Raw genomic sequence first — 12,468 nt, 5'->3', positions numbered from 1 at the left:
ATTTAAAGAGTGTTAGCCTAGGATTTCAACCCATTCCTCTCCTGAATTACCTTTAGCAGCAGCATCGGCAGCCTCCCATTCTTCTGTTAAAGATCTTTTCGTTCTTTGCTTGTATTTTACATTTGAATTTGAACATGCAGCTGTTTCATAGACAATGCTATAGAAGTGTCCTGGCTTGAAATCACTTTTTTTCTGAAGCTTTGTTTCAGTCCAGTGGACTAACTACATTCAGATCTACTGCACAATTGGAAAATCAAACAAGCAAAGAACAAAATTCCTGAATCCATTTTTACAACCCAGTTTTCAGTTCTTAGTCAAGCAGCATATTGTTTCAGTTGCATAGATGACTGTCCAGCTGTAACACTGAAATGTGTTTGGTTGTATCAAATGGAAAATAAATCACATTAAGATTACCTATACTGTTAAGTTATATTAGAGCCTGGTATTGATTTGAAACGGCCATTTGAAATGTCTTTGAATCAGGTGCAAATGATGTCACAATAAAAACGTCCAGCTACAACGCCCTTGGAGTGTATACAGTGCACTCAGATCTGTCCACTAAAGGTGATAGGAACTTGTAGTGTATGCAAATTTCATACAAACTAAAAGCATTTTTAAACAACTTTATATAGCTCCAAGTTCATCTACTAAATCACTTCTCAACCTAATCAAAAAAAAAAAAAAAAGTTTTAGAACTAAGGATTTAGTATCTTCACAGTGTTAATACACATGAGGCAATATAACATGTTTATGGGACAAAAAACAAACAAACAAAAAACAAAAACTACACACTAGAGATGGGGGTTATGAAGTTGTGTTCTGTATGATGTATACCACTGTGGAAGCATCAGCTTTCACTGTCCTATAGGTTACCATTGTTTTATGTGCAACCCAAGCCCACTTTCTCACTATAAAAGTTTGCAAAGATAACAAAACCATTGAGCACTGATCTACTTTGCCAATGTGGCTAACCCACAAGCTATTGGCAGACACCTCTGCATGTAAGCTGATCTATGTTCCACAGTATCGTCTCAAGCTTGGTCTACACTGAACTGATTCGACCCAACTTTTTTGGTGAAATATGTTGGGAGCAGAAGACTGATAACTATGCCCACACAACCAAAATATTGCCCACCATGTGTTAGTTTTCAGTTTTTTTTTTTTTTTTTTGAAGAACACAAGAAAGTTACAAATGAGAGGAGGCCATTCGGCTCATCTAAGATCCTTCATTTCCTAGTATCTGATTGATCTCAAAACTTTGTCAAGTTGGGTCGTAAGGATCCCAATGATTCAGCATCAACATGGTAACCCATTCCATCCCCTCATCACTCTGAAAAAGTGTCTCCTACTCTACTTATTTTCCGACTGTCACCTTTGGTCCTGGTTTCTGTGCTTAAAGTATTGATTGGCGTTAACTTCGTCAACTCCTTTTAAGATTTTAAAGACTTAAATCAAGTCCCTGTTCAGACACCACAATTCTTTTTTCTAGGCCAAAAAGATTCAGGCCCTTCAACTTCTCTTCATAGCTCATTCCTTTAAGACCTGGTGTTACTCTGGTTGCTCTTCATTGCACTCCTGGTGTTACTCTGGTCTTCGTTGCACTCCTGGTGTTACTCTGGTCTTCGTTGCACTCCTGGTGTTACTCTGGTCTTCGTTGCACTCCTGGTGTTACTCTGGTTGCGCTTCATTGCACCCCTGGTGTTACTCTGGTTGCTCTTCTTTGCACTCCTGGTGTTACTCTGGTCTTCGTTGCACTCCTGGTGTTACTCTGGTTGCTCTTCATTGCACTCCTGGTGTTACTCTGGTTGCTCTTTGCACTCCTGGTGTTACCCTGGTCTTCGTTGCACTCCTGGTGTTACTCTGGTCTTCGTTGCACTCCTGGTGTTACTCTGGTTGCGCTTCATTGCACTCCTGGTGTTACTCTGGTTGCTCTTCGTTGCACTCCTGGTGTTACTCTGGTCTTCGTTGCACTCCTGGTGTTACTCTGGTCTTCGTTGCACTCCTGGTGTTACTCTGGTTGCGCTTCATTGCACTCCTGGTGTTACTGTGGTTGCTCTTCTTTGCACTCCTGGTGTTACTCTGGTCTTCGTTGCACTCTTGGTGTTACTCTGGTCTTCGTTGCACTCCTGGTGTTACTCTGGTTGTTCTTCGTTGCACTCCTGGTGTTACTCTGGTCTTCGTTGCACGCCTGGTGTTACTCTGGTTGCTCTTCGTTGCACTCCTGGTGTTACTCTGGTCTTCGTTGCACTCCTGGTGTTACTCTGGTTGTTCTTCGTTGCACTCCTGGTGTTACTCTGGTCTTCGTTGCACTCCTAGTGTTACTCTGGTTGCTCTTCGTTGCACTCCTGGTGTTACTCTGGTCTTCGTTGCACTCCTGGTGTTACTCTGGTCTTCGTTGCACTCCTGGTGTTACTCTTCGTTGGACTCTCCAGGGTCACCATAATCATCTTCATCTTCCTTCTATCGAACTGTCATGAAAGATATACTGTGGCTCTCAAAAGTATTCACCCCCCTTAGACTTTTCCACATTTTATTGTGTTACAACATGGAATCAAAATGGATTTAATTAGGAGTTTTTGCCACTGATCAACACAAAAAGTCCATAATGTCAAAGTGAAAAATAAAATCTACAAATTGTTCTAAATTAATTACAAATATAAAACAGAAAATAATTGATTGCATAAGTATTCACCCTTTTTGCTATGACTCACCTAAATAAGCTCTGGTGCAACCAATTGTCTTTAGAAGTCACATAATTAGTTGAATGGAGTCCATCTGTGTGCAATTAAGGTGTTTCACATGATTTCAGGTTAAATACACCTGTCTCTGGGAGGTCCCACAGTTGGTTAGTACATTTCCTAACAACAAAGCAAATCCGGAATAAGGTTCTTCAAAAACACCAATCGGGTAGGATACAAGAACATTTCCAAGGCATTGAATATCCCCCGGAGCACAGTAAAGTCCATTATTAAGAAATGGAGAGAATATGGCACAACGGTGAATCTGTCTAGAACAAGCCGTCCTCAAAAACTGAGTATCTGGGCGAGAAGGGCACTAGTCAGGGAGGCCACCAAGAGGCCTATGGCAACTCTAAAGGAGTTACAGTGTTCCACGGCTGAGCTGGGAGACACTGTGCATATGGCAACAATAGTCCGGGTGCTTCACAAAACTGGCCTTTATGGGAGAGTGGCAAAAAGAAAGCCGTTGTTGAAAAAAACTCACATCAAATCTCGGCTAGAGTTTGCCAGAAGGCATGTGGGAGACCGAGACCAAGTGGAAGAAGAGTCTATGGTCTGATGAGACCAAAATAGAGCTTTTTGGCCTCAATGCTTACCGCTATGTTTGGCACAAGCCTAACACCGCACATCATCCTGAGAACACCATCCCTACTGTGAAGCATGGTGGTGGCAGCATCATGCTATGGGGATGCTTCTCTGCGTCAGGGCCTGGAAAGCTTGTGAAGATAGAGGGCAAAATGGATGCAGCAAAGTACATAGAAATCCTGGAGGAAAACCTACTGAAGTCTGCAAGAGACCTGGGACTTGGGAGAAGATTCATCTTCCAGCAGGACAATGACCCCAAACATACAGCCAAAGCCACACTGGAGTGAGTGGTTTAAAAACAAAAAGGTCAATGTCCTGGAGTGGCCCAGTCAAAGCCCGGACCTCAATCCAATTGAGAATATGTGGAAAGAGTTGAAAATTGCTGTTCTCCAAAGGTCCCCATCCAACTTGACAGAGCTTGAGCAATTTTGCAAAGAAGAATGGGCAAAAATTGCAGTGTCCAGATGTGCAAAGCTGGTAGAGACTTATCCAAATAGACTCATGGCTGTAATTGCTGCCAAAGGTGCCTCTACCAAATATTGACTCAAGGGGGTGAATACTTATGCAATCAATTATTTTCTGTTTTGTATTTGTAATTAATTTAGAACAATTTGTAGATTTTATTTTTCACTTTGACATTATGGACTTTTTTGTGTTGATCAGTGACAAAAACTCCTAATTAAATCCATTTTGATTCCATGTTGTAACACAATAAAATGTGGAAAAGTCCAAGGGGGGTGAATACTTTTGAGAACCACTGTATTATTATTATTATTTGTTTATTTAGCAGACGCCTTTATCCAAGGCGACTTACAGAGACTAGGGTGTGTGAACTCTGCATCAGCTGCAGAGTCACTTACAATTACATCTCACCCGAAAGACGGAGCACAAGGAGGTTAAGGGACTTGCTCAGGGTCACACAATGAGTCAGTGGCTGAGGTGGGATTTGAACCGGGGACCTCCTGGTTACAAGCCCTTTTCTTTAACCACTGGACCACACAGCCTCCTTAGTATATAATGTTCTGATAGAAAAGACTGAAAGCATGGTTTGCAAACAGATTTCTGCCTACATGCAGTGAGTACCAGATATCAGGTTTTAAAATATATAAAATAGATTGTCATTGAATTTCTGAAGTGTCTTTCAGCATTGCTAAATTCAGCACTATGGAGTGTTTCATGGTAATGGGGGCCAGGTATTTTATTCTACAGTGTAGCTGTGCTGTATCACTGTGTAAAGTGTTATTGAGTTTTATTCTACAGTGCAGCTGTGCTGTATCACTGTGTAAAGTGTTATTGGGTTTTATTCTACAGTGTAGCTGTGCTGTATCACTGTGTAAAGTGTTATTGAGTTTTATTCTACAGTGTAGCTGTGCTGTATCACTGTGTAAAGTGTTATTGAGTTTTATTCTACAGTGTAGCTGTGCTGTATCACTGTGTAAAGTGTTATTGAGTTTTATTCTACAGTGTAGTTGTGCTGTATCACTGTGTAAAGTGTTATTGAGTTTTATTCTACAGTGTAGTTGTGCTGTATCACTGTGTAAAGTGTTACTGAGTTTTATTCTACAGTGTAGCTGTGCTGTATCACTGTGTAAAGTGTTATTGAGTTTTATTCTACAGTGTAGCTGTGCTGTATCACTGTGTAAAGTGTTATTGAGTTTTATTCTACAGTGTAGTTGTGCTGTATCACTGTGTAAAGTGTTATTGAGTTTTATTCTACAGTGTAGTTGTGCTGTATCACTGTGTAAAGTGTTACTGAGTTTTATTCTACAGTGTAGCTGTGCTGTATCAGTGTGTGAAGTGTTATTGGGTTTTATTCTACAGTGTAGCTGTGCTGTATCAGTGTGTAAAGTGTTATTGGGGTTGATTATACTAGAGGAAGTGGAGGAGGGATGTGTTACTTTGATCATTAACCACAGCAGGTGCAGAAGGCCACACTCCAATAGTCACAGCCCACAAAACATTGACATAATTATTAGTATTATTTTAGTTTCTAGAAACTATAGCTGTCTGAATATTTCAGAGTCAAACTCAAGTTCTTCCAGCTGAAGTACTGTGCCCCTGGAGTGGAGTGTTCAACGTGAAGGTGGTTCTTTGTACCTGCTGTGTACCTCCATTCGTTATGTAGGTCCCAACGTTTTCAAAGAAACACGTTATAGTAAACACATTTTTATTGTGAAACATGATATTTGACACTACACTTGGTTTAAGACATCACTGTTTGCAAGCCATGCTTTCAGATAGTGTTGCACTTGCTTTGTCACTTGGAGGGTGAAATTGTCCCCACACTCACTAAGGCTTCTTTCCTGTCATTAACCAACCAGCTGTTTCCTCTATTGACTGGCATGCTTTCAGCCAGTAACATGACCCACAAGACACTACTGAGGTGAAATGACCCAGAAAGTGTAACACATATCTAAGAATAAGGCGTAGAAACTGAGAGCTTCCTTTAGCCTGACACAGTACCAGGTGTTTCACAATGACAATCCATGTGCACTATAACACGTGGTTCTTTCGAAACTGCACTTTGAGACCCATGCAGCCAATGGAAGTGCAGCACAGGTAAGATTGATGGAATTGTTTGTTAGCTTGTTAACATTACTTTAAGTTTGATATAGCACGTATTTTGAAGAATGATTTGTCTTGACCATTGTAGAGAAAGGCGATGGTCATGTAAACCACGTGCACCAGCCACTGGAGTGAGAGGGTTTTATAGCTCTGAGTGGAGAATAATTAGGAGTACGTGGGAGTTTGAATTATGGGCTCAGTGAACTATATAAAAAGTAAAAATGTCCAGTGGAAATCAGTGTACGAAAGATTCAAAGGTTCAAAGACATGTATTATATCAGGTTTTGGCAAGAGTATGTATATATATATATATATATATATATATATATATATATATATATATATATATATACTGCCCTATATTTAATCTATGGTATATATATTGTAAGATGATGGCTGGGAGAGAAGCATGATGGCCTGTTTGATAGAAATCTGTTTATGACAGTTTATTAAGAACAGATAAAAGGAAATAGTTCAGGGCCACCATCTTATTTTAAACAATAAGTTTTCAGTATAAATTGAAGTGTAGTTATGAGACACCTTGAGACGATTCAAACGCCTCCAGATCTCCTCTCCACCCTTGAAGGAGTCCCATCCGAGACCATTCAAACCCCTCCAGATCTCCTCTCCACCCCTGAAGGAGTCCCATACTGAGACGATTCAAACCCCTCCAGATCTCCTCTCCACCCCTGAAGGAGTCCCATACTGAGACGATTCAAACGCCTCCAGATCTCCTCTCCACCCCTGAAGGAGTCCCATACTGAGACGATTCAAACCCCTCCAGATCTCCTCTCCACCCCTGAAGGAGTCCCATACTGAGACGATTCAAACCCCTCCAGATCTCCTCTCCACCCCTGAAGGAGTCCCATACCGAGACGATTCAAACCCCTCCAGATCTCCTCTCCACCCCTGAAGGAGTCCCATACCGAGACGATTCAAACCCCTCCAGATCTCCTCTCCACCCCTGAAGGAGTGGGCAGAGTCTGTGTGTAACAATGGAGTGGGTAGAGTCTGTGTGTAACAATGGAGTGCTCAGTGTCAGCAGATCGATAGGGCACCATGTGTCAGCTCAGTCAGGCGCACCTGCTGTATCTACAGAGAGAGCATGCAGGGCTTCAGATCGATGGGGCACACTGTCACATGCTATGAATGGCACGAGGAAGGGTGTTCAGTGCAAGGCAGTTCGGATTCTCCAGACAATCTTAAAGCAGGTTGCATGCTGGCTTTAGAAAGCTCTGCCGTTTATATTGAAACGCAAGGACATATTTAGATTTTTTTTTTAAATGATTGCTCTCAATGCTGTAGCAACACACCCCAGAACCACTCTGAATGATTGTAAACAGCATGAAACAGTAAGAAGAGGAAAAAGAAAAGCAATGGAAATGACTTGTACTCTTTACATGTGCTAGGATTTATTTAGGATTTACTCAGTGCCTATTGAGACAGCAGGTGAAAGGTATAATTAAGAAGAACATAAATAAATACTAACACAAGGCTAGACTGATATATTTAGTTCGGGAACATTCTGTGAATAGTTAGATAAAGATTGGAGGGGACAGGGGAAAGGGGAGGGGGTGCAGTATATGTAAGCATAGAGCAGCAGTGTGGAGTAGTGGTTAGGGCTCTGGACTCTTGACTGGAGGGTCGTGGGTTCAATCCCAGGTGGGGGGCACTGCTGCTGTACTCTTGAGCAAGGTACTTTACCTAGATTGCTCCAGTAACCCAACTGTATAAATGGGTAATTGTATGTAAAAATAATGTGATATCTTGTAGAAATTGTAAGTCGCCCTGGATAAGGGTGTCTGCTAAGAAATACATAATAATAATAATAAATCCAGTTACTCTTCCAAGAATCTGCTAAGAAGAATGTGGGACTCCTGGAGAGCAGTGGGAGTGACACAGCACCGACTCCATGACAGCAGGGCACCTGCAGTAAAGTCAGCACGCTGTTCTAATTTTGGTTTGAAATACTTTTCACCTATTTAGATTGCATTATCACATACAAGATAAATTACGATACAATTTTACAATAAGATTATGAACAAGTATTATACATTTTCTGCACTGATTGCTTATGTTTTTGTTTTGTTTTTTTTATTGTTTTCTGCACTAATATCTAATGTTTTTTTTGTTGTTTTTTTTCTAGGGAATATTTTTTAACCATTGTGTAGGCTGCTATTTCACGCACTTGGTACATCGGCTTGCTGCTTTTTCCCAGGCAGAGATCACACACTACAGCTGCTGCAACATACCCGAGGATTCCCTTCAATATTTCTTTTGGTGTCATAAAATTAAAGACTGTTTAGTGGGGAGACATTGGTTTAAAGTTCTTTAATTTAAAAACTACACAGTAAACATCCCAGAATGAACTATACATATAGTAAACATACCATTCTTTATTATACAACTTTAATATCCAGTGCACTTTTTAATAAACTTGAGATAAAAAAGTGTTTCAAAACTCTCCATATTGCATTTTCCCATTCTGACATGCGACTGCCAGCTGAACTTTGATCTTTAGGACTTTGATGCCCTCAGTGGCACTGTGTCCGAGCAGCTATTGAGTGGTGACGTCACGGACCTGGAAGTAAACAGAAACCAAACAATGGATGGAATGGCGGTGGTGAAGCTGAACGCAACGGCGCTCAGCGTTTTATTAAATAATAAAATAAAAACAAAAGATTTAAACAAACGACAAACAAAAAGGCGCGTTGGCCAAACAAATAAACAAATAAGTATCATGTTGATGTAAACCAGCGTGCTTAGCAGTTATTTTTAAGTTTCGTTTTCTCTCTCCTCGCTCTCTCCGCTCTCACTCCTAATACACTCTCCTCCTTGCGCAGACAGCTGGAGGCTTTTATATTCTGGTCGAGGGGTTAACTAGCTGTTAATTAATTATTACCCCTAGGCCACAGTCTGCACGAGTTTAGTAAGGATGCGCGAATGTCAGCTAGTTAAATAATCAGTAGCTGATCAGTCACGCATCCTCACGGGGTTTTTAAAATGCAAAAACAATAACAAAATAAGCGGCGCTTCGCCGTAATATAAACATAAATCATAAAATAAATAAATAATAAACAAAGGGGCGGGACACTCCGCCACAGGCACTTTGTCCAGTGATTGGTGAATTGGGGCGGTCCTTCCCCAGTTGTGGCGAATCAGGGAGAGGGTGTCTGCATACTACTGTTGGGCGCTCAGAAAACTAATTTCTTCTGTGGCCACAGTTCAGAAAACCAACTTCTGGTGCCACAGTTTTCAGAATGTTGAACATTTCTGCTGGAGATGCAAAGACTGCCCTCAGCAGTTCCCAGCTGGAGCACCAATGGAAAGGGTAGCCAGTGACATCCTGGGCCCCTTCCCCACCTTGGACCTTGGCAGTTGTTTTGTACTGGTCTCAATGGATAATTTTACAACATGGCATGGGATCTATGCACTCCCAAACCAGGAGGTAGATACAGTGGCTGAGGCCCTTGTGGAAGGGTACTATCCATTCGATAGTGCTGGAATTTCAAATCACTGTTGCAGCATTGTGCTGTGAGCTCGGAAGTAGGGAAACCTGCACAATGGACTCGTGGTGTCACAGATGGTTCTGGCACGCCCCTTTTGTGCTATAAGTCATTAGATCTTTTTACATGGAAGATCTTGGTTGCAAGGGTGTGCGGTTCTTTGATGGACCCAGATTCAGTTAAAATGTTTTTGCCCACTGATGATGGGAATGAGAATGTAGAGATGGAAGCTCTGCTAACAAGATTTTGCAGGTATCAGGCTTTTAAAGACACACCTGTGGTGGCTTTGACAGACTCACTGAGAGCAGAAACTGAACCAAGACTGTCACAGCTACTGGAAGCAGGCTGATCTTTGGGATACAAATTGACCATTTGTGAACCTGTATGTGTGTTAAAATGTTGTAAAAACTGTACTGTGTTTTAAACAATATAAAGCCAGCAGAAATATACACTGTTCATGCAAAAAGTTACAATATGCTATTAACCTATATTAACCTATAGTTATGCTAGAGCATTCTACATTTCTGTTTAGTCTATTATAACCTTGAGCAGAAAGGCCGACGCGAGCATCAAGTTTCTTATTCAGAGAAGTAAGCTAGATCTGAAAATAGTCTTTAAGCTAAACAAAGGTATTCTAGAATAATTAAAACAGAATAGAAGTCTAAATGTTTTATTTTAACAGAAGAACTGTTAAGTTTGGAACTAAGAGAATATAGTGCAGAAATTAACTTAAAGTAAAAACTTCAGTCAAAGCAGAATGGTACCAATCTGTGTCTAGCATACAGCAGGCTTGCTAAAGAGAAGGTAATTAATTTTGGTAACCCTTGCTTGTTTGCAGTACTAGGCGGAAAGTGATGTTTGGGGGTTTGGAATCCAAGGTTTATATAATGAGTGATCTATAAGAAATATCTCTTGGAACAAATGAGGGGGGCCATAGCATAGGACCATGGTATGCCATACATCTGAGAAGATGCTTACAAAAAAGTCTTCTATTAATGATGGATGACCTCGACAGAGAAGCAGGTGGTTCAGAACTTGCCTGAACAGGATTTTTGTAAGAGAAAAACAGAGAGAGGTCACGTTTAGTTTAAAGCACTGAATGGCTACAATGAGACTGTTATATTTTGATTATGTTCCAGATAGACTGAATTTAACCACTTCAACGCTATGACGTACGCACGTACGTCAAATGAAAACCCACTTACAGTAACATGCCGTACCTGTGTACGTCACGTTTCCCATTCTATTCAATGATCGGTTTCTCAGTCTAGAGTTTCAGGTTTCATTCTCTATGGCAGTGCTAGTACTGTGGAATGTGCAATGAAATTTGGGGAAGGGTCAGGTGACATTTGTATCCAATTGCGTGTCATGTAGCGATTCCTGTCTAGCTGTGGGCATTTAGAAGGCTGAGATATATTGCAGGAAGCCATTCAGCTTTTACAAGTATATATATATATATATATATATATATATATATATATATATATATATATATATATATATATAGTGTTTTAAATTATTATTATTTTTTATTTATTATTAGTTTTACTTGTTTAGTTATAAGAACATAAGAAAGAACATAAGAAAGTTTACAAACGAGTGGAGGCCATTCAGCCCATCTTGCTCGTTTGGTTGTTAGTAGCTTATTGATCCCAGAATCTCATCAAGCAGCTTCTTGAAGGATCCCAGGGTGTCAGCTTCAACAGCATTACTGGGGAGTTGGTTCCATACCCTCACAATTCTCTGTGTAAAAAACTGCCTCCTATTTTCTGTTCTGAATGCCCCTTTATCTAATCTCCATGTGTGACCCCTGGTCCTTGTTTCTTTTTTCAGGTCAAAAAAGTCCCCTGGGTCGACATTGTCTATACCTTTTAGGATTTTGAATGCTTGAATCAGATTGCCGCGTAGTCTTCTTTGTTCAAGACTGAATAGATTCAATTCTTTTAGCCTGACTGCATACGACATGCCTTTTAAACCTGGGATAATTCTGGTTGCTCTTCTTTGCACTCTTTCTAGAGCAGCAATATCCTTTTTGTAACGAGGTGACCAGAACTGAACACAATATTCTAGGTGAGGTCTTACTAATGCATTGCAGAGTTTTAACATTACTTCCCTTGATTTAAATTCAACACTTCTCACAATATATCCGAGCATCTTGTTGGCCTTTTTTATGGCTTCCCCACATTGTCTAGATGAAGACATTTCTGAGTCAACATAAACTCCTAGGTCTTTTTCATAGATCCCTTCTTCAATTTCAGTATCTCCCATATGATATTTATAATGCACATTTTTATTGCCTGTGTGCAATACTTTACACTTTTCTCTATTAAATGTCATTTGCCATGTGTCTGCCCAGTTCTGAATGCTGTCTATAATTTATATGGTTTTTAGTGAAAGCTAAACATGGCAACCTAAGTGGTCTTTCTATGAGCAACGGGATCAGAGGATTTCGATACCAGCAACAGTGATGCTAACTTATCACTCAGAGATTATGATGAAGAGGATGTGGAGCAAAGAACAGTACAAACTGTACAAACAGAAGAGCATGCAGCTACTTTACAGGTAAGCCAGATGCAAACGGGAAGCTGTTTGGTTTGAAATGGCAGTGCTGTGACGAAATACTATCAAAACACAGCACTGGGTACAGGCAATGCGGCAGCCAGATCCATCACAATGCCTGCGCAAAGTAGCTGTGTACACGCATTTGTGACTATCCCTCCAACACAAGGGAAGCAGACACTGTAAAAAAGGTACAGGGTCTGCTACAAAAATGAAAACAAAAGAAGAGACACAAGAAAAATGTGCAATGGTTGCGAATGCAACCCCGGGTTCTGTTGTATTGAACATTGCACAGAGCAAGTCGATAATGGCACACGTTTTGATGTTGTTTGATTTTTATTTGATAATTACTGTTTACTGATTATTATTGTTATTATCGTTATTACCAGCGTTTTTGTTTTCATTGAAAAAAAAACGTTTTTATCTCTATATTGAATATCTGTATGTAGTACACAGCAGCATAAAGGATTAATGAAAAACACAGTCATTTATTTGTGTTTTATTCATCATATGTT

The sequence above is a fragment of the Acipenser ruthenus genome, chromosome 18 (genome assembly GCF_902713425.1).
Source record: "Acipenser ruthenus chromosome 18, fAciRut3.2 maternal haplotype, whole genome shotgun sequence".
NCBI classification, from domain to species: Eukaryota; Metazoa; Chordata; class Actinopteri; order Acipenseriformes; family Acipenseridae; genus Acipenser; species Acipenser ruthenus.
Note: the sequence above shows the minus strand (reverse complement) of the source record.